This window comes from Protomyctophum parallelum, assembly GCF_964188405.1.
Source record: "Protomyctophum parallelum genome assembly, chromosome: 9".
Lineage (NCBI taxonomy): Eukaryota > Metazoa > Chordata > Actinopteri > Myctophiformes > Myctophidae > Protomyctophum > Protomyctophum parallelum.
In genome coordinates, this window is record NC_139706.1 from 24,906,463 (window position 1) to 24,931,258 (window position 24,796).

Consider the following 24,796-nt stretch of genomic DNA (forward strand, 5'->3'; position numbering starts at 1 on the left):
CTGTCAGCAGACTCGCCACAGGAGGTGCTGTTGCACACACGCCAAGTGCTCAGCCACCTCCACTCTCTCGGGTTTCGAGTGAACCAGGAGAAGAGCGTGTTAACTCCGACAGTCTATAGACTTCATCGGTATAACAGTAGACTCGATCTCTTTCACAGCTCGTCCGAGCCAAGAGAGAATAGAGGCGATAATACAGTCCGCGGCGTCATTCAAGAGGGATCGTTCGATTCCTTTTCATGCATGCCTCCGGATGGCGGGGCTTATGGCCTCAGTGATTCACATAATCCGCCTAGCCAGGCTGAAGATGAGACCTTTTCAACGGTGGATGAATGCTTTACGCATACCTATGCACCGTCGCCACCAGAGGGTAACAGTGACGTCACAATGCGTGCTAGCCCTGAAATGGTGGACAGACAGACAAGCTCTCTCAGAGGGCGTCCCTATGGGCAGACCTCTGACCAGGAAAGTCGTCACCACAGACGCCAGCATGACTGGCTGGGGAGCCACACTGGAAGGCACTACAACCAGAGGGATGTGGACAGAACAACTATGGTCCTGCCACATCAACTATCTGGAGCTGATGGCGGTGTTCCTCGCGCTGAGGGATTTCGAACCGCGCATCCGAGGTTGTCACGTCCTGGTCAGGTGTGCTACATCAACAAGCAAGGGGGACTCAGGTCCCCTCGCTTACACCAGCTGGCTCGGAGACTCACGATGTGGTGCGACGCTCGTCTCCTATCCATCACAGCGTGTCACGTCCCGGGTGTTCTAAACACAGGGGCGGACCTGCTGTCCAGGGGACCCCTCCGCTATGCGGATTGGTCACTACACCCCCAGGTAGCGAACCAGATCTGGTGCAGGTTCGGGACACCCGAGGTGGACCTGTTCGCCTCAGAGCAGGACACGAAGTGTCCTCTCTTCTTCGCCATGGGGGGACCATCGACATTAGGACTAGACGCTCTAGCACACCAATGGCCCAGGTCCCTCCTTTATGCCTTTCCCCCACTGAGTCTCATTCTTCCCACTCTGGACAGAGTGAGGACTCAGGGTCTGACGGTACTACTAGGAGCACCAGCCTGGGGCGTCTGGAGGACGGAGATAGCTCCCCTCCTCTACAGCCAACCATGGCAGCTCCCTCTACGAGCGGATCTTCTCACGCAAGCGGGACGAGAGATCTTCCACCCTTGCCCCAAGGACGTAGACCTATGGGTCTGGCCCGTGAGAGGCTAATGCTGACTAAGGCTGGTCTCCCTCCGAATGTTGTCACAACTATTCAGAAGGCCAGAGCCCAGTCAACAATGACCCGCTACGACACAGCCTGGGGCGTGTTCGAGCAGTGGTGCTCAGAACGACCTAACCAGGTTATCCCTTTCCAAGCTTCAATAGTTGACGTTCTGACATTCCTGCAGGAATTCCTAGACAGAGGTCTAGGCCTCTCCTCAGTGAAAACCCACTTGTCAGCCATCTCGGCTTGCCATGTGGGCGTTAACAACCAGACGGTATGGAGACATCCGCTGGTAAAACAGTTTGTGAAGGGCGTACGCAGGGAATACAGGGTCAACAGACCCATGGTCCCCTCCTGGGATTTGTCCTTAGTCCTCAGGGCTCTAACCAATGGGCCCTTCGAGCCACTGCAGACGGCTGACCTAAAATGTCTTACTCTAAAGACAGCCCTCCTAGTCGCCTTGATGACCGCTAAGAGGGTCAGCGATCTACACGCACTCTCGACCACTCCAGAGTGCATGAGATTCGACGACAGGTCAACCAAGGTCACCATTAAAGCAAACCCAGCCTTCTTACCAAAGAACGCTTTCTCAGTTTGCGTACCGGTGGATCTACAAGCTTTCCACCCTCCTCCCTTCGCTACTGAAGAGGACAGGAGGCTGAACTGCCTTTGTCCAGTGAGAGTGCTCCGCACTTACATGGACAGAACAGGCCCCTCAAGGATAGGTCATCAACTGTTCATATCCTGGGGTGACAGAACCAGGGGAAAGCCTGTCACAAAAGTCACTATCTCAAGCTGGATAGTGCAGGCCATTCGTCTGGCCTACACCACTCAGGGAGTGGAGCCCCCGCTGACGCTAAAGGGCTCATTCCACAAGAGGCATGGCAGCATCCTGGGCACTCCACAAGGGTGTCTCAATCCAGGATGTCTGCACAGCGGCAAGCTGGTCCTCCTCCTCGACCTTCGCCACATACTATAACCTAGATGTGGCAGTGCCCTCTCTAGCGCACGCGGTCTTGGGAGCAGCCGCACCATAAATGGACTCTGATCAAGTCCATCCCACAAGAGCTCTAGAGGAAATGAGGCAACGCCTCCTCCCTCTATAAAACCCAGGCTACCTGGGGCAGTCTCCGCCCTACCCCAGTTAGCCGCTCCGGGAAGACACTGACAGTCTGAGACTGTCACCTTCCACCCTGTGGGACCGGGCTACAAACCTAAGGTTTACCCCCAGCCCTTATTTTATCCTCAAGTCCTAGGACTCACTGGCTAGTTCAGGATACGGAACACAACTTAAAAGAACATGAAGGTTACTTCAGTAACCATGGTTCTTTAAGTAAGTGAGCGAAATATTTCGCTGAACACCCTTCTGTCTTGCTCTCTGGCAGAAGGAAAAAGTGTTCGAGTGGCTTGCTGACGTCAGCACAGGCCTTATATACGCCTGAGGCTCTGGGCGCCTGACGTCACAAGTCTTAAACCCACAGCACAATAATAATGTCCTGTGAGGAGTTCATAAATGAAATTCTGCATCTCGATTTCGGAACGAAACCTCCCATAGAGCGAAATATTTCGCTCACTTACTTAAAGAACCATGGTTACTGAAGTAACCTTCATGTCTTTTTAGGTTTTCAGGGACTTTTGCCTTATAATAAAAAAGGCAAAAGCCCCTGAAAACCACATTATGTTAACGGTGCATCTTGACTTCTAGAAAAAGTTTATTCCCCACAGTATAGTCCATAATCCTGTGAAATTGGTAGTGACAAGGACATATGACAACAACAGATACTATATAAAAACCAAACTGCTGAAAAAGATGGATGAACAAACACAGTTGCTGCTTAAACAACACGACTATTAAAGGGAGAGCAAAAAAAACCCACTATAGTGATCCAGGAAACCACTGAGACGTAAAATGTGTCAAAGGTGCCAGTCTCATTTTCTGACCTCAATTCATCACAAAAAACATAGCATAATCACTTACGCAAGAAAAGCATGGATAAAGTGATCTCATTTCAAAAAGCTTATCCACTCTCTTGCTTATCTTAATAAAATCGCACAGAGGAAGCTCTGGTCTGTTACATACTGTTACTGAGAAAACACACTTCACAGACCTCTAAGAAACAGCATTCGGCCCAATGTTCATTAAATAATAACAAAGGATTCATGTATATCTTTTTGCAAGTGTATATATACTAGAATTTTGCGGGCCTGCGGCCCGCTCATCCTAGCGCTGTACTGTACTGTACTGTAGTCTTGTGTACTGTACTGTACTGTACTGTACTGTACTGTACTGTACTGTACTGTACTGTACTGTACTGTACTGTACTGTACTGTACTGTACTGTTATTAGTGTTGTTATTGTTGTTCTTCTTCTTGTTATTGTTATTGTTATTGTTATTATTATTATTAGTATCGTTATTGTGATTGTTGTTATTATTGTTATTATTACATTATTATTGTTGTGATGTGAGCTTGTTTGTAAATGAGTGAGTTTACAGGTGACCATGTATGATACGACATGGGTACACCTTTTTGCTCACATGTTTTCACTTTGTGAGAAAGGGATGTCAGAAAGCCAAGCGTTGTCAGTTTACTCACAGCACAGCACCGTCACTCCTGTCACCTGTGGGTTGAGCTGCTTAACACGACACTGTCTGTCACTGTCTGTCTGAACACATCAACATACCTGCACATTTGCAAATGATGCATCATGCTGGGACCTCTCTAAACGTCTGTTTCCTTCATTGTATTTCCTTCTCTTGTAACCGGCGGGGATGCGCTTTTGTTTCAAAACTAAATAATGTTGACAGTGACACACACACACACACTTACACTCACAGTCACTGGTGACTTTGAATCAGTGGTGGGACCTTACTCTAAGGGTGGGACTGGGAAATAAATAATGCGCGGAAGAACTTGGCAACTTGATTGTGGCGATGAGAGGTGCTGAGGTGGTGTGTGTGTGTGTGCTGGCTGGCTGACACACGCACACCCTGGGTAAATAGTATGTGTAGTGCGCGCGCTTGCACACACACACACACACACACACACACACACACACACACACACACACACACACACACACACACACACACACACACACACACACACACACACACACACACACACACACACACACACACACACACACACACACACACACACACACACACACACACAGGGCTGTAGCTGATGTTTTTGTTGCCCTACTCACAACTATCTTCTGTCCCCCCGCCTCCCACACCTGCAAAATGTGGACAGTGTTTTCCCTGACACCGACCCTTCTATAATCGCCAAAGTCTACTTCCCTGGGCTACACATACTTAGAAACCACCACGATATTAAAGTTAAAGTGAAACTGGTTATAATCACTGTGATAATAACAAAACAGTTCTTAAATTAACATAGTTGGATTTTAACAGAAAGACAATACCATAAATCAGTCAAAGTGACAGACTCAACAGTAGCACACAGCATGCAAGGCAGCGATGCATGCATGCAAACATGTTTCTCCAGCTGAGATTTCGTGTCTCCATCTCTGGAAGAGGTTGCACATGACCTATACGGCCACACTGAGGCGCTCCAACACAAACACATGAAGCTTCAGCTGACACAAATCAACAGCATGCTGTTTGTCCAAAACACACAATAACTCCTCTCCCACCGGTCATGTGTTAATTTATCTTCAGCTAGTCTGATATAGACTCCATTTGACCCAAATCAACACCAATGCTAGCCTGTTTGTCCAAAACACACTATCTGCTCTCCACATTTCTACTTCGCCACAACCTAATGTTAGTAACAAATCTATTGTTGTAGATTGTGAGAAAGGGATGTCAGAAAGCCAAGCATTGTCAGTTTACTCACAGCACAGCACCGTCACTCCTGTCAGCTAGGGTTGAGGTGCAGGGTCGAGCTGCTTAACGACAACACTGTCTGTCAGGCGTACTGTAGTAAATATAGGACTAATATGTGCATGGAATGGATAGTGCGTAAGTGTGGGTTCAGCGCACACTCGCAATTGCGGTTGGAGGGCGACGCGACACACACACACACACACACACACACACACACACACACACACACACACACACACACACTGAGAGTTGGGAAATGTTGAATAATGTTGTGTGCGCACGTGCGTGTGCAGAGTAAGACAGTTATTTAATGAAACTCAAGATTATAACGTCGTGTCTTGCTGCCTCCGTGTATAGGCTGCATGGCTATTCCTGTGTGTGCATGTGTGTGTGTGTGCGTGCGTGTGCGCAATGAAAAGTATTCGGCAGGCGAAATGGCGAATTCGAACGGTGTAATTGTAATAGTTTGGAACAAACCAAAATCTGTCAAAGACAGATGTTGATGTAACTAAGAGATTCGCTGAGAGATATATAGAAGGAATAAGCAAAATCGTGAGGCGAAAATTCCTCTCCTTCCTCGTTTTTTTCTCCTGCGGGCTGCGTAGTCCGGACAGTGGACAGGACTGTCAGGGAGACTCGGAGATCAGAGCAGGCTGAGAGGCAGAGCTAGTAGCCAATGAAAAGACGGAGTAGTAGTTGCCAGGTTCGCGAATTGTAAGCGAGTCGTAGTGTGTGTTGAATGGCATTTGAATGGCATTTGTGGGCTTGTGAATGAATTTTCTCACATGTAATTTGTGCTCACTTGCATAGACCTGGCGAATTTAGCGTGGTGAAAGGGCAACAGTGTTCCGGGGGTGTGGGTGCTTCGGGCGATAATGTTTGTAGTAAACAAATGCATTGGCGGCGTGAGTGTGGATGGGAGGCATTTTTGGTGGCAGTGCCAGTGTTTGGCGGGTGGTGTCGAGTTTTGGCGTTCGGCGCGATAGGAGGAGATAGCGTTGCAACACTGCGAAGGTAAGTGTGTGACGTCACTGCCGTGTGAGTGTGTGTGGGTGTAGTGTGTAAGATGGTGTTGTGGGTGTTGCAATAGCGACGTAGCTGTTGTGGCTTTGGGTTTCTTGCCATGTGTTGGGTACAAGTTCTCTAATGTTATAATAGATATATACTTTCTTGCATCCCTTTGACTTTGAAGGGTTTGTTATTTTTCATACCGTGATTAATGGGATTATTAACAATTTATTTGAACCAATTTCTTAAATTAGCTGACAGTCAAATGTCCCCTTTCCCAAGGACAACACATTTGAAGCCCTCCTTTTACAAAAAAGAAAAACCATCAAATCAGGATTAGAGATTCAAAGTGAGAAAGATCAATGCGGTCTAACAGCTTCTGACTATTTAAACCAAAGCCTTCCGAAAACATAGTGAGGCTTGTGTAGATGTGCTTAACACAATAACCCATGAAGATGTTACACTTTGTGTTTGTGCCAGTAATATTGTCAACTTAAATACATAGTAAATAAAAATGATCCACTAAGCAGATTGTCAGTCCAGTGGTTCAGTGAAAAAATACAGGTTGTATCAAAGAACACAGGCAAAAGATTGGTCTTGTCATTTAAGGCCATACGTAAATTATATTTCTATGCAGTGTTCTATAACAAACACACATTAACTTAGGGCTGTAAATGACAGACAGTGGAAGCACCACAAAATGTATATGCAAAAGTTCCATGAAGGACTTCTATTTAGATGAAACATAAAAAGTTGAGCTTGTACAACATGATGACAAAATAAGTAAAATATAGACTTCACTGCAAAATATATTAGCATGCATTTGTGTGACAGCTGTTCCTCAAAAAAAGCCACTGTGAGCCTGCTAACATTTCTGTAACCAGTGAGCTCACCTATACTCCTATGGTCAGAAATAGCAATGCAATATATAAGGAAAACTAAATATAAAATAAATAATAATAAATAATGTGTTAATTAATTAATACCTGGCAGGCAATGTGATGTATGGTATGGAAGCAACTTCAACACACAAGCCATGACGAAGACTGAGGAGCTGTCAAGATCCCATCGTCAACATTCTGCAATCAATAATATAAAACCCATTTGGCTTGTCCCAGACTAGAGAGTACACAAGAGCATTACAGATATTCATCTGTTTGGACTCCTCTTTATGAGTTGGATATGTCATTGATGGCAGGGCTGTATAAACAATTGCTGTAGGCTACCCCAGCACTGGATTAATGATGGACCGAGGCTCCCCATCCTAGAATCATTATTTAGAAAGCAAATTCCCTCAGAATATCTATTACCAACTGCAAATTCCTGTGAGAAATATCAGTGCCTCGCACGTTCATGTGTTTATCAGGCCATCTAATGTATATGCATTCTGTATCCATGTTCACACTGCAGCCCAGGGTGATTTCTGCTCTCATCAGAGAGCCCGTTTTCCCTATTGAGACAAGAAATGAAAGCTGCAGGAGCAGAGGGTGCTGCGTTTTGCTGCAGGGTTCTGAAGCAGTAGCTCTGATAATGGAGCCTCACTCCCATTGCGCAGGCTGGGAGGCAAAACGGCTATGGCGCCAGCCCAGCTGCCTACAGCATCTGAGTGGATAACAAACGCGGTGTATTACTGGTATTCGCAGTGGAAGAGGAATATTGTACATGGAGGCCTCTCCCTACCTCTCCTCTTGATGCAAATAGTTGCACAGCTCTATATTTATGTGCCACTCTAATAACCCATTGATGTAGTGCATCAAAAACATCCATAAGTAACTGAGTAACTGTACTTGAGTACTGTTAAGATTCCGAGGGGGGTTTTTAAGATTTTTGAGGGCCTCCTATGTCCAAACCCTTTGGGTGTAAACACAAACATTGAAGACAAAAACAAAAGTGTGTAAACACAAACATGTGTAGTGTACACACAAACATTGAAGACAGAAGTGAGGACACAAACTGTGATTGGCCAGAATGAGATGACGTATGATAAGAGTACTGAGTACTTTTAGGTTGGCTGTTATTTGAGGGGGGGCTACCCGTCCAATGTCTGGCTTTCAGACATGATGTCATGTGGCAGCAAAGTCAATGGACTTTTAATGTTTGTCTTATTCAAGGGAAACCCCCCCAAAAACAGGCCCCCTGAAAATCTGCTGACGTCATGTGGCAGCCAAACTGGGCGTGATTTTTGTTTCCACCAGCCGAAGGGATGGGGAGAGTATGTTTAGCACTCCGTCCGTGTGTCCGTCCATCCATCTGTGGACAGCTAATCTCCGGCACCGTTAACCCGGTCTTTGCACACATATACTCCCTGGATGCCAACAACAAACCTCTGCCCAAAATACCCCAGAACCCCAGAAAATACCCCCTGTTAGTGCCACCATGAGGCAGATTTTCACATTTTGAGGGGCCCCTCCTATATAGAGCTTTTGTCATATTTGTCATTGACAATGAAAGGAGAAATTAGGTCGAATGTCCGCCAAATATGACGTAAATTTTAACAACCAATCACATAAATTCAGTTGTTCATGAGATGATGTATGATGATGTATAATGATAAGAGTGCCCCTCACTTCACACAGGTGTGATTTTTACCTATAACTGCACAGATCTGTAGAGGCCAAGGAAAAACCTTTGACCTGCATTCTTCACTTCTGACTTTAATAGCGCCACCAAGAGGCCGACATTTGTAAAACACATACTTTTATATATTACTCCTCCAGATTCTGTCCCAAAATCCCGCAAACCGTTACACAGTATCTCGATAGTTACTGTATGTGCTCAAGACGGATCTGTCTGATATTTCATATTGCATCCTAATTGGCTAACATTGGCTTTTAAAGTTTGCAGGATTGGCCCGTTTTGAACAAAAAGCCTCAAATCATCATCTTTCACGCACTTTTCTACAAGGCTGGGGAATATATCCCACCCTTTTCACATTGCCCTGATATAGCGCCAACAGGTGGATTTTTGCAAAACACATTTTTGGAAGAAAATGCCTCAAATCGTCAAATTGCCATCAAAGGCGTAAGAAGAAATGGCACCCTTTTCACATTGGCCTATTATAGCGCCACCAAAAAAGCTAAGTATAATCCTGCTATAAGATGTATAACATAGTTGTACAAGCAAGCACATCGATGCATGCAGTGCAGGTGATTTCAGAGGTACATCTCTGAAACAAAAGTTACAAGGTCCTATAAAATAATTGTGAAACAATTACAGCAATTCGTTGATGTGAAAAATAAGAAATTAACTTTTACTCTTGAATACTCAAGTACATTTAAAAACAAGTACTTTTATACTCTTAATTAAGTAACATTTTGACTGAGCTACTTGTAGTGGAGTAAATCTGAACAGGTCATATTATTTGTACTCTTACTTAAGTACAGGGGTCGAGTACTCTGTCCACCTCTGGTTTAATTTAAAAGATGCCTCACCTGAATGTTGTGTCTTCTCAGGTGCCCCTCACAGTGTTGATTTCAAACTTCAAAGCAATCTGTAGAGAAAAATAGAAGGCATTTCTCAAAACGTGTAATAATGACTTTTTTAATGTTCTAAAGTATGGCCATAGCTTAGTTTGAACCCTTCCCAAATGCAATACAAGAAGTTTGGCATTTGTGTAATTTCTCCTCAAGATAAAACATGTGAAAATCACAACAGATGCCCGATAGTGCAGCATTTGTTCTATAGGGTAATAGCCAGAATATCCAGTAATAGCCAGTGCTTTGAGCCGTGTTATCAGCTTGCCCGGAATTGCCAGGAAGAAATAGTCTCTCTCTTTATTGCATGCGTGATATATCTCTCCCCCTTCGTTGCGTAACAATGTTGATGGCAAGACGCGCGCACGCGCACGCGCACACGCACACGCACGCGCACACGCACACGCACACACACACACACAGTCCATGGGCATATCTGTGTGCCTGCAACAGACACATAACTGCGTCTGCCCGCCACAACTTGAAGTTCATACAGTATTATAGTACATTCAAAGCTGATATTTTCAACACGGACACTAAAGTTTCAGGTAGACCAATGCCCATTCATAAATACCACATTATAATATCTAACGTTATTAGTACTGTGGTAACGGGTAACAGGGTGGGTCATGCATTCCCAACTTGCATCGTTCCCGAGTAGGGAATGAATATGATTAGTAGAATGTCTAGTGATATGCATTGCACCTTATCTTATGCCTCGCAGTGCTCTCTTGCAAGTGCACGGTTCTGTAATTGTTGTTCGAGTATCACAGTATAATGTGTTAATACATATACAGCAATATTGCCGGCAAACAAAACTATGCAATATTTATAGTAGTTTGAACCCTCGCTGATGTCACTGACAACTGGACAACTGGAGTGGAACAAAGAACACATATACAGTACAATAGAAGGCGCTCTCTATTCTAGTATATGGATCATAGCAAGTCTACTTAGATGTATAGATATATATACATTAAGAGATATCAAAGATAGGTCTATATACAGTATATATATATACAGTATATATATTATAGCAATACCAACCTCATATAAATATATATATATATAATATTAACCAATAAATATATATATTTATACTTATACATATCACTCATAATAAACTAATACTCAAAACTAATCATAATAAACAATAAACACATGCGTGACCACAGTCGACGTGACAGACTACAGTAACTCTCACACAATTACTCCAGGTACGACAACAGAGGAATAGCTCCGATTTTCGGATTGTCAGATTTAATTTCTGAGGCGGCCATCATGATTAGTATCTCGATGGTTCTTTTATCCGCAACTGCAACAGCAATACAGGGTGTGTGTGTGTGTGTGTGTGTGTGTGTGTGTGTGTGTCCAATGAAGGAAAATTGACATTGCAAATTGTCTCCTACCGAGTGTAAACAAGGCCTCAACAACATGATATTGAGGTGAACCTCATGGCAATTTTGCACAAATCTACTAGAATACATAGAAACAGGCAAGAGCTTTTCTTTTCATTGAATTGAAGACGCACACAATCTCCTAAGATTTCAATAATAAGTGAAGAAGTGGTATTCCAAGCAAACATTTATTGCCCTGTAACAGCTTTTAGGAATCAATGTGCCGGCTAAAAATAATCACACTAGCCATTTAGCCTATGCCATTATCAAAATGTTAATGTAACACAATTTAGCAATGGCTTCATTTTGAAAATGTCATTTTATCTTGCCCAATGACCATCATTCCATTTGACCGAAGACAGTGATCTGACAAGTGCAATTTCACGCATGTATGCTACAGTTCAGTGAAATGTCCATCCTCTGTTTATGTGCCCTGAAGCATCCAACAGTTAAGGCTTTGATTGATATTGTTCACACTGCAAGCATCACCAGAATAACTCCTTCCCCTTTAGCTAAGATGTACTGCATTACAACGCCCCCATGCACCATCGCACATGCACACACGCACACAGTATTTTTTTTTTAACAACGGCTTTAATAGGGGGGGGGGGGGGGGGGCTGGGCTGTCAATCTCGCATCAGGGCCCATGGGACATTCCCTCCGCCAGAGAGAGAGAGAGAGAGAGAGAGAGACAGACACACACACACACACTCTGTGACCGTCTAGCCTCCTGCAGAGCCATGCTAAAAATGGTTTCGCTCACACAAACACATTAAAATCATCATCACTCATTTAACTCAGCTTATCCATCTTTACACTTTCAGAGACTTTTTTTTTTTAATATGTACCCTCTAACTGCACATGTTCTCTGGCCCTGGAACCCATTAGATGATGAACCAACAGCTGGCAGTGGTGGTAGGGCGCTTTGCTTGTTTTCCTGAGTGTACTTTACGCTGACTTCTCTGCTATCATGTGCAACCGCCCTCAAGGACAAACAGCTATTTGTTTTGTGTTTCTCCATGCCTGAGAACACATGCAGGGCCATGCAGGTGTTTGGCATAGCTGTAAGCTTCGCGGATGTTGCACTATGACGAATTGTATTGGCATTCCAGGAAACTGTACAGGTACTCAATGGCAATGAAAAATGCATTTCGAAAGGCATATCTCTCCTGTAACATATCAATGCTGACTGCAAGCCATAGAGCTTCACCGGTCTTTGTTGCCACAAGATTAACGCAAACAATATGAGGCCAAGACCACATGTTTCATACAGAGGAAAATAATCATTAGCTCAGTCGGGTCCACAGTGTCCGTTTGGGGCATCCTATTTGGGGCATGTTGTTTTCACACATTGGGAAAATCGGTGATCTACAAGCTAAACAAGACATCACATTGCAACGTATGTGTTGTGAGCAGCTTGTAGATTGGCTATTGCGCATGTTGCCATATGACTATAATAGGGCTTAAGTGGTTATCCAGTAAACTAGAGCATATATGGGCACATTCAGCTACATTTGTATACTCAGAGTTACAAAATGGATAAATGAGCATTGAAGATTTTACTGTGTAAGTTACTTCCTCCAAGACACGGTTTCAGGTAATGAGCGAGCCAAGCATGTGACAAATGCCTGTACTAATGTGACAAATGCTAAGCCTCTGCTTTGCTTGCGGTATTACTTCTTTCCATTCCAATTTAGCCCGCATGGCTGATTTAAAAAAACAAGGGCAGTCAAGCATTTCACAGTCATCATTAGTTACCAGCAGTCAGCTCTGTTGCACTGCAGCCTCCAGTGCCTGTGCCTCTGCAGACGGCATATGGTACTCCTCCTACCATGTGACCACCACACAGTTTGACCTGTGACCATCGCAGCACCTTCAGGGTGACCAGTGCGACCGTGACAGAAAAGACATTCGACCACCCCCAGGCACTGTAGAGAGCAGTGGTTCCCAAACAGTTGGTCACGACCCAATTTTGGGTCGCAGACCCATTTCTATGGGTCACGGGTAAATATCTGTTTTTTTTTAATTCACTACAATATTTAAAAGATTATTTCAAAAGAATTACATTGTTTTAAATGATAAATCAAAATAAACATACAGTAAAACAGAGAGAGAGAGATGTACAGTATAAGAATGAATGTGCTGATGTGCATTTCTTTTGTATGACAAATTTAATCTAGTCTGGCCTTGGGTTAGACACTGTCACTGACCATAATAAAATATGCCCAAATGAATTAAGTCAACTAATGTAGGCTCTTATAGTTGCACTCATTATGCAGCTATTTATAATATAGAACATAGTTGCATTCTCAAGAAATGCGTTAAGCGGAATTATTTCTCACATACTGTATCAGTCAGTGGACCAATAGGAACAGCGCAATTGAATAATAAAGTGACTTCATCTCAAGTGAATATAAGTATGCAATAAGAACACATTACGATGCAGCCGATGGCCACAGAGGTCAGCACACTATATGAACCTCCAGACACTTCACTGATTCTCTTGGATTTTGATTAGTAAGGTACTGTAGTATCTATAGCCTCGCAGTGGCCAGACGCGGATCTGCCGTTGCAAAAAAAACTAAAAAGCCCTCTGTGTGATATGGCCAAGCCAGGCTAAGTATCTAGCGCTCACTCTCTCTTATTACGATCTCTCTCTCTCTCTGATAATAAGCTCCCTCCTCTCCCATGTGAACTGAAGGTTCTGATGATGGCCATACTCCTATTTATACACTTAGCCAAGCTCAGCACTTTAAGCTAGACCACATAAATAATCAGTAGATATAGCACGGCAACTTCAAGCTACCCTCTTCCACACTACAGTGGACTGTGTGCCATGTACAGTTCTCTCTCTCTCTCTCTCTCTCTCTCTCTCTCCCCGATGCATTAATGTGTTAAAGCACATTAATGGGTATTATGACTGCATGTTCTGGGATGCTTGTAGGCCTATTGATGTGTCTGGCTAAGGGCCCGGCTACACTGGGGATAGAATTGTCTCCACAGCGTTACGCTGCCACTATAATCAATGGAACCTGGCTGCGGTGCGCAGGTTGTGCGTAAGCTCCTCGCGAGAACCATTTGTGCTCTATTACGCAGCCCTCGACTTCAGAGGGAAAAAAACTGTAAATACGAAATCTCCGTGGAACGGACAAATTGTCGGTGTAGCCACCTAGCTGCATACGGTTCTGTTCCTTCCCCAGTGTAGCCCCCCGCCATAATGTCACAGAAACAATGGACCTCTCACACGCACACACACACACACACACACACACACACACACACACACACACACACACACACACACACACACACACACACACACACACACACACACACACACACACACACACACACACACACATTTTTGATGCACTTCTTAGACACATGGGTTATTAGAGCGGCACATATTGTCCTCAATTTGAGGACAAGCTCCACATTAGTCTGAGATCTGACAATGTATGGTGGGAATAAATATTCTAGAGATCACTGAGAAGTCAATACTGAAAGCAATACAGCTTTCATTTTCAACTAAATTGGGCCACTGGTGGGCCCTCAGGCATGGTAATTATTTTATTACCTAATTACACATCAATTCGAAAGGTGCCATTTACTATTACACAAAATGCAGTAAGGCTTGTCCAGACAAATCAACTGTCACCATAAAATATAAAATCTTTACTTCAAATGCTTTGCATTCATGGTTTTCATCATTATCATTTATTTTATAGCAAAATAATTTCCTGAGGGAGAATCCAGCTGTTTGAACACCTTGACAAATCAATCAATGCAAGGTTGTATTATTGTATTAATCCTTCATGCACTTTAATTTTACTCACAGTATACCGATTATTGTGTACTAGTGTGTGTGTGTGTGTGTGTGTGTGTGTGTGTGTGTGAGTGAGCAGAGGCTTTAACTAAGCTCTGTTGCCAAAGCAGACAGTCAGAAAGACTTTCATATGTCCCCAGCGTATATGACACACATGTTCTGGTCATGTCCCCACTTACAAAGTTATTGGACGGCTATACTTAAACACCTTGCCGAAGCCTGGAACATAGAGTTGACACCATGTGCAGTGATGGTGTTGTACCAGGTCACCAACCTATTGGTAGGGGTATAAAACTAAATCTTGCTTTTATCTCTTAATTAGCAAGATGGAAGATTATATTGGAGTGGAATTCAACACTGGCCCCCTAAAGCATCTGTATAGCTTAAAGACCTCATGATGTATCTACATTTGGAAAAAATGTAATTCAATTTGAGGAGAACACAAGGAACATTTGACCAGGTATATGGGGCCCTATGATTAAACATATAACTGAACTAAAGACGCTACAGGAGACTGCCATCTGCCCCACAGGTTGACAAGCACTAAAACAAACAGTATTAAAAGGTATACTATACAGTATGTGCCATGAGGGACTGCCAGGAGGGATAGCGAGATAAATCATAATTATTAATTATTTGGTTTGTTTTTGTTTTCTTAGTTTTTTGTTTGTAATTGTAGGTATTTTTACTTGTATGTTGCATGTTGTATGTTGGACCAAGGGTGGGGGGGGGAGATGTACAGGCACAAAAGGAAAGAAATTTTACTTTTGACATCCTATGACTTCTGTATTGGGCTTTACTGTATTTTCATTTTTTGCTTTTGACAAAGTACAAACACTTTACTCTGTATTGTAAAAAAAAAGCAAAACATAAAAGGTTAAAAAAAAGAAAGACTTTCCACAGGATAATTTAAACGTCTCAATGATATGATGATCATGATAACTACCAACAAGGTATTTTGTTAGCTTTTTTGAATTAGCATCCGTTGTTTAAATGTCTGCCTAGCTTCTTTCTTTTTTTTTTATGTTGCTAGAAAGATGTATTTTTGGCGCTGCTCTGCGGCGACATGGGCACAAGGGCTACGCTTGCATGCGGGTCCCTTGTCTAAGACAAATCTCTTCCTCGGGAGACAAATAATAAAGAACCTTGAACCTTGACCTGTGCACTGCAACTTTTATTTTGTTGTCCGTGTCTGTGCTGTTGTGAAGAGTGTTAGACAGGACTCAGGAGAAAACTAAAATAGTCATCAGCTACTGGTTGAAAGCCTTTTGTTTATTGTAAGAGACAAGGCATTAAAACCGAAATTATGTTGTCAATTATTTTTGTCACGAAAAAATATATGATAAAGAATGATCCTGGACCTAGGCTGGCGGGCGGACCTCTGGCGTCAGTGTGACTCAGCCATTACCATAAGGAGTTCCCAATGCATTTAAGACCAAATATGGAGTGTGTTGTCTAACCTGTGTCGTCATGGCATCAGGCACAAACTAATGAGTCAGTTCTATGTGCATAAAGGGGGAACGCCCATAATGGGCATATAATGATGATCAGTGATCTCCATATATGGGAAAGGGACAAGGACTGATACATTGATATCTCCATATATGGGCATAAAAGGACACAGACAGGTACTCTGACAAAGCCCCATAGGGCCCGCATGGTACTCTGACAAAGCCCCATAGGGCCCGCATGGTGGTACTCTGACAAAGCCCCATAGGGCCCGCATGGTACTCTGACAAAGCCCCATAGGGCCCGCATGGTACTCTGACAAAGCCCCATAGGGCCCGCATGGTGGTACTCTGGCAAAGCCCCATAGGGCCCGCATGGTGGTACTCTGACAAAGCCCCATAGGGCCCGCATGGTGGTACTCAGGACAAAGCCCCATAGGGCCCGCATGGTGGTACTCTGACAAAGCCCCATAGGGCCCGCATGGTACTCTGACAAAGCCCCATAGGGCCTGCATGGTGGTACTCTGACAAAGCCCCATAGGGCCCGCATGGTACTCTGACAAAGCCCCATAGGGCCTGCATGGTGGTACTCTGACAAAGCCCCATAGGGCCCGCATGGTACTCTGACAAAGCCCCATAGGGCCCGCATGGTGGTACTCTGACAAAGCCCCATAGGGCCCGCATGGTACTCTGACAAAGCCCCATAGGGCCCGCATGGTGGTACTCTGACAAAGCCCCATAGGGCCCGCATGGTGGTACTCTGACAAAGCCCCATAGGGCCCGCATGGTGGTACTCTGACAAAGCCCCATAGGGCCCGCATGGTACTCTGACAAAGCCCCATAGGGCCTGCATGGTGGTACTCTGACAAAGCCCCATAGGGCCCGCATGGTGGTACTCTGACAAAGCCCCATAGGGCCCGCATGGTGGTACTCTGACAAAGCCCCATAGGGCCCGCATGGTACTCTGACAAAGCCCCATAGGGCCCGCATGGTGGTACTCTGACAAAGCCCCATAGGGCCCGCATGGTACTCTGACAAAGCCCCATAGGGCCCGCATGGTACTCTGACAAAGCCCCATAGGGCCCGCATGGTGGTACTCTGACAAAGCCCCATAGGGCCCGCATGGTACTCTGACAAAGCCCCATAGGGCCCGCATGGTGGTACTCTGACAAAGCCCCATAGGGCCCGCATGGTACTCTGACAAAGCCCCATAGGGCCCGCATGGTGGTACTCTGGCAAAGCCCCATAGGGCCCGCATGGTACTCTGACAAAGCCCCATAGGGCCCGCATGGTACTCTGACAAAGCCCCATAGGGCCCGCATGGTGGTACTCTGGCAAAGCCCCATAGGGCCCGCATGGTGGTACTCTGACAAAGCCCCATAGGGCCCGCATGGTGGTACTCTGGCAAAGCCCCATAGGGCCCGCATGGTGGTACTCTGGCAAAGCCCCATAGGGCCCGCATGGTACTCTGACAAAGCCCCATAGGGCCCGCATGGTGGTACTCTGACAAAGCCCCATAGGGCCCGCATGGTACTCTGACAAAGCCCCATAGGGCCCGCATGGTACTCTGACAAAGCCCCATAGGGCCCGCATGGTGGTACTCTGACAAAGCCCCATAGGGCCCGCATGGTGGTACTCTGACAAAGCCCCATAGGGCCCGCATGGTACTCTGACAAAGCCCCATAGGGCCCGCATGGTGGTACTCTGACAAAGCCCCATAGGGCCCGCATGGTGGTACTCTGACAAAGCCCCATAGGGCCCGCATGGTGGTACTCTGACAAAGCCCCATAGGGCCCGCATGGTGGTACTCTGACAAAGCCCCATAGGGCCCGCATGGTACTCTGACAAAGCCCCATAGGGCCCGCATGGTACTCTGACAAAGCCCCATAGGGCCCGCATGGTACTCTGACAAAGCCCCATAGGGCCCGCATGGTGGTACTCTGACAAAGCCCCATAGGGCCCGCATGGTGGTACTCTGACAAAGCCCCATAGGGCCCGCATGGTGGTACTCTGACGAAGCCCCATAGGGCCTGCATGGTGGTACTCTGGTCCGAACCTCTTGCAGTTTGGGCGGGAACCCCTTTTGGTGTTTTAAACATTATGTTATAATTTAGCTATTGAAAAATAGCTGCTATTTTTTTAAATCATTCAAATGTGCCTCAAATTTTTCCGAAAATTGTCATGATTTAGAAAACTTTTTTTTAATTTCGACGTCAGGCCTGAATGGGTTAAGAAGAGCAGTAGTAGCTGTAATGTCACGAGACACGCAACTGTGAGTGGAATAGTGATGCAGAAGCTGTCACTAATAGCAGCTAGCTCCCATCATGTAGGCACATCAAAGGACTGTGCACCCCACATTAATGACATGCTTGTGTGTGTTGTTAAATGTGTTAAATCCAGTCTGAAAAATACTGCGGGTATCTGAATACCCGAATGAGCATGTACAGTTACATTTCCTATACAATATTTTATGAGTTTTTTATGAGTTATGGTTAGTCCCAAATGTGTAGTGACACACATTTCAGTTAAACGCTTAACCATATACAAAAATGTTATATCTACAAGCTAACAATGCAACGCCTTGTGAGCTTGTAGATTGGCTATTTTCGTTATGCGTATAATGTAACCGTTACAAGGTAGACCAGATGAAACATTAATGTCCGGACAGAGGCTCACCTGGAGCGTGTGTGGCTGGCTGATTTACCCTGTCTGTATCGATTAGATCGACGCACAACAGGTGACGTGTAGTCTCTACCAGCCAAGAGTCTAATTAGTTTGAGGGTAGGTGGCCAGGTGTGACTGTTTGAATCAGCCATGCATCGCCCACACCACAATAGTCTTGACAAGTTGAAAGGGCTAGGGCTGCAAAATACTGGTCAAAATTAATATTGTGATATTTAGGTTAAATGTTGTGATAATGTGTCCTACTTGACTTTGATTGTCTATCTCTAAATTGCCAAGTTGCGAGCCTGCGCTTAATGTAACACCGCAGCTATGATTGGATTTGTCTATATAAGTGCTAAGTGGTAGCATGCATAATAGAACCCCATTCTATTACAAAGCAATGCACAAAATGTCTGATAGCTGTCTGTCTGCAGGGTCTGTTATGTATGCCATGTACATCAATAACACAACGTCAGAAGTTTAACAATAGATAATGGAAAATAAAAAATAGTTTATTTTATTATAAATATCAATAATAATATGATATCATCAATCCATAATCAATACCTGTTTTCAGCAAATTATCAAAGACTTGCACAAATAGTGAAAATAGCAGCTCTATAAGTTCACTACACGTCACACCATAGTGCTACAAAGCACCGCAACGCGTCTGTGAGTTTCTTTTTGCGGCTTCCGCCTTTATTTTATATTTTTTATAGAGGGACAGACAGTAGGCTGACAGGAAATGGGGAGAGCGATGGGGGAATGACATGCAGTAAAGGCCGTCGAGATCGGGAGTCGAACCCACGGCACACACTGGATTACCAAACCAGCCAAGCCAGCTGAGCCAGGCCGTAGATCGACTATTTTAACTATTATTGATACCTGGAAAATATCCAACAACTTTCTTTTGTAAATGAATACTTCATCATACAAGAGTGTCGCACAAAACTTGTAGAAGTTATTTTCACTATTTCAAATTGTTTTTACAATAATAATAGGCTAATAAAGAAAGGAACACTTTTGGACATACAAGGTATCCACCCGACACCAATGCTATATTGTTCTGTGGGTCTGAACAGGACATCTGCGGGTCTGAACAGGACATCTGCATTCTGCAGTGTTCAAGGTTTTTATCGCAACATGTTTCGATTACATGACTACAAGACTTATACAATGTTTTCCAGCGTGGGGGAAGGAATAAAAGAATGCCTCCTTCACATATTAGCAAGATCTATGCCATATAAACTATACGCCTGAACAGAGCCATTGTTTATGAAAAACAGTGGCTTCCTCCACTTGCTCAACATGTCATGGTTAGATGGACATGGACAGCCTCACTGCTTAGTAATGCTGATGGCGCTCTATACTTCCTCTAATCGCATGATCAACCCCCCACTTATCATCTGCATCAATATTTGGGCATGTCAAAAGAAAATGTCAAAAATAGTTCAAATAGACGATCTACAAGCTCACAAATGCATTGTGATCTTGAAGATCAGCTACTTGAAATTTACCACTGTGCAATGAAATACAAAACAGTGCTTAGTTGGTTAAACAATGCCTAAAAATATATATTAAAAAAATCAGGAAAATAAAAGTTACTCTGAAAAGCACTCGAGTCTGAACTTTTGTTTGTCCAATTATTTGTCTCAAAATCTGCAGACCCTTAAACAAAGGCTCCCTACCGGCACACAAAAGAGAAGAGCGGAATTCTCTTTATCTCAACATTACAGAGAGAGGATCATCATACTGTACTGTATCATCATAGAATGGATCAATATCTGCAGTTGCTTATAATAGTAACCTGCAAAGAGACACACACACACACACACACACACACACACACACACACACACACACACACACACACACACACACACACACACACACACACACACACACACACACACACACACACACACACACACACACACACACACACACACACACACACACACACACACACACACGTTATGCAAAACACAGCAATTTATCCAAAACAACGGTAAGCCTGCAAAAGGCGATGCAGCCTTTCTGTTCATGTCAGCACCCTGACATTCTAACCAATACCGAAAAGGATTATGTGACTTAAATCTGCATGTTTTGTATGCCTGAAGAAGTGTTCTACTTGGATGGAGGCTCATCTTGCGTGCTCACTTCCATCTCTCGCAGATAATCCTAGGAAAAAAGGCGACTCTTTAAAGCCTAACATCCCTAACATAGCTTTTTCAATTCCTTGAATTCGAATTACCGACCATGGACACCCAAACCATTTTGTACCATACATATTTCCATACTACCAAAGACATAGCAAGAAGATGGATCAGGTTCAAAGCAACCCGAGAAACAAACACTGACAATAACAGATGAGCTGACGTATACATGTTGACATGTACAGTAAATTGTACAGTAAATAATGTGGGTTGATTTCCACCCGTATGTTACCCCTTGCAATGGCTTCATTGTCAACATGCTGACATGTGCTCTCCAAGCACACAGAGAGTCAGAGACATCAGATTTCCATTAAGATAGACAGAGAAGGAAACCCACAGGTAAACCACTGAAATAGATTGTTCACTAGTGCAGTAGCTTCCAGACACAAATAATGCATGTGATTCTTGATTATTCTTTTTTTATTCATCACGGTCGGTTATGTCAGTGTTTCTGCAAACCATTAATCATGTATTGATAATCCCTTGTTCCTGATTATTTTGCTGTAATGAAGATTGTTATATGTTATACTGTCCTCTAATGTCTGATACAGTACGTGTTTGGATTCTGTCAGCTGTTTCCAGTATGTACATTTGTACATTAAATATGGAAGGTAATTAGCAACCAAATCAGCAGAAAGCTGCACTACCCAGGATGGCATAATTATAACTTCATGTTTAGATGTTTTTCAGACTATAGAACCCTTGATGTGCTTGTAACTATTGGACCAATATTATGAGTTTACCCAATTAATAAGCACATGTAGGCTAAGTGATTTGCCATTAACCACCTGGAACAGTAGCTTATCTACTCTGGTTATGTTACATTATGTCATAACAGGTAAGCATTCTGTGAAAATGGCAGATCCACAAGCTCCCAACGTGCCGCACTTGCAACGCATCTAATTGCCTTAGTGACAACATAGCAGTGTTGTTATAATTGCTTCCCTAAAACATTCATAATACTAAATATGGAAGCAGCTATGTGATGATGCATAGTGACGTTTATCTACTGTACATTCAATGATTCACGTAGATTAGCAAACATCCATAAAACATGAACTACCCCTATTAAAACACCTATGTATGACATTCTGACAAGCAACACATTTCATTACAGAGAAACACAGCTTCAAATATTAGATGGATGGGTTCTTTCTTACAAATTATCAAGTTATCAAGCTCACAACGTGTCACTTTGTAGATCTGCTATTTTCAAAATATTTTCATACATTTTGAACATGTCTGCATAATGAGTACTTTTAAATGTGGTACTTTAAGCATTTTTATGCCAATACCTTTGTACTTTTCATGTAAAGTGAGTACTTTTTCCAGCAGTACACAAACACATGTGCATGCGTGCGTGTGCCTGCGTGTGTGTGCGTGCGTACTACACATGCACACTCTGCCACATAGCTAAATTACATACTTCACAGTCACACATGTTTTGGATGCATAATTTACATAACTATTTATCATAACTGCAACCTGAGTGTTGAAGTGTGGCCAAAATACACTCCAACCCACATCGATCTCAAATAAGATTATCATGATTCAGTTAGCTGAAGTCTTTAGTGTTTATAACTGTTTCTAGTAGCCCAGCTGTATTACCACTTCAAAAACCTGGAACCAATCATACAAGTATTACCCATGCCATGTACAAGCTGCTTTGCAACTGATGACTAACGTACAGTAGTCATCTTGCTCTTTGCCTCTCATTTTCAGATCTGTAACAACACTGACATGACCTTTGTAATGGATTTAGCTCTCAATACATCTATAGTATTGAGGCTTGGCTCGACATCCAGTGGGTGGCTGGGTGCGCCTGAGCACGGAAACAGTATGGTTGTTTTTCATCTCCTGTGCGCAACCTAACACTCACACAAACACACACGCACATATTAACTGTATATATGGTGATTTCGGGTGTGCCAGTAGGCCCAGTACAGTACAGTACAGTAGAGGGTACAGTAGAGGGGCCCCACACGGTAACTCATGTCATTTCTCAACCGTTTCGGACGCGAGGCGGCTCGCCGGAATCGGGCCGGCACCCTGGGTGCGTTCCTGTGGGTCTGGAACTTCCGCCCCCCGCCCCAACCCCCCCCCCCACACACACACACACGGAGTTGCACCACTCACTTCTCATTTTCCTCATCGTGAGGATATTGTGGTTCTCACAAAGCAGGACAATTACGCACAACATACGCACAGTACAGACACGTTTACTGTACACACCACTTCCGTTATAGTGACACATGGGTGCATGCAGAAATGGAATCAACAGCAGGAATATTTCAAATCAGTGAAACACAAGCCAATCAAGCCTTAACCATTTTCAACCTGGCATTCCTATTCCGTGCATGTCATTATAGGCAAACATTGTACAAAAGAAAATCTATAAGTTCCACAACGTGTCGCAAAGTGACGTGTTGTGAGCTTGTAGATCGGTTATTTATGCTATTTTCCTTGCATATAAAATAGCGGCTTAAGTGGTTAAAATGAATCCTAACGTGGATGTGTAGCACCACTGTCACCGAAACAGCATACCGTAGATCAAGGGTTCTCAACGTTTTTGGCCAGGGACCCCCGGAGATGCTTTGGCAGTGTTTCGGGACCCCTGCCCCACCCCCTCCCGACAACCAATATAAATTGACATCATTTTTGTTAATATAAGTTGGGGACCCCCCCAAAAAAATTGGCGACCCCCAGAGGGGTCGCGACCCACGGGTTGAGGACCCCTGCCATAGATAATGCTTGCTACTTCAATGTACAAATTAATTAAAATCACAATAAAGCCTCATACTCATTTTAAAACATAAGTCTTAAGCCTTAACCCTAAGGCACATTCATACAGTTGAGGTCAAAAGTGGTTAGTTGCAGTCCATTGCTTCCCCAATTAACACCAACAACCATATGGCCTTCTGTGCATATTATATAAATGGCCTTGTACAATCATGTCTTCGACCATTCAGAATATGCTGTGAAAAAGGACATTGTATTGTGGATGGCTCTGAAAGAAATAGACTGGCAGATCGGTCCAGAGTGTGGGGGCGGCGGCAGCAGCAAAGGTGTGGTCACCACTAGTCCCTTTGTTCGTTTTAAGGACGGTTAACAGACCTCAGAGGCTGCAGGACCTCAGTGACAGACAGATTAAAAAGCAAATACAATAACCTTAAAATCAATTCTAAATTTGACAGGGAGCCATTGAAGTGAGGCCAGGACAGGACTGATGTGTTCACGTTGTTCCTAGCATCCTGTACTGCACCATGACAATGAGGCATTAACGAGTGAAATTATTTCTGTGCTGTCAAGGTCAATTGTTCCACACTGACTTGATTAGGAGGTGGAGAGGAGTCCAGCAATAAGCTTTCTTAATAGCTGTTTATCAAAAACTTTAACATGGTCAAATTGCAAGTCCCGACTGGAACGCATTGAAGTTCTCCGTTCCATAATCATGATAATAACCCACTGCTACACTAAATGTTGGTTATCAACATCATGTTTTTCATTAACTTTGTGGGTGAATCATGTGGATAATCGATGGCAACTGTCACATGTTTTGTAAAATTATCAATATGGCAATGTAGAAATACTCAGTTACAAGGAAAAGCGTGTAATTCTAAATTGACTTACCGGTACTTAAGCACAAAAGTATTACTGTAACTTAAATTAGTAAAAGTACTCATTA

At 43.9% G+C, this 24,796-nt stretch overlaps 1 protein-coding gene across 2 annotated transcripts in view; it reads right to left on the reverse strand.

Annotated features, from left to right (window-relative positions):
• The window catches only part of LOC310864983 (leucine-rich repeat and fibronectin type III domain-containing protein 1-like), a 228,644-nt gene that overhangs the window by 55,491 nt on the left and 148,357 nt on the right, over positions 1-24,796 (reverse strand). The window contains exon 2 of one of the 2 annotated variants that reach the window (XM_083773900.1): positions 9,519-9,565. The gene's annotated coding sequence lies outside the window, so the exon portion shown is untranslated. Of the gene's footprint in view, positions 1-9,518; positions 9,578-24,796 lie in introns of both variants that reach the window. The other variant, XM_083773899.1, reaches the window with a different exon arrangement.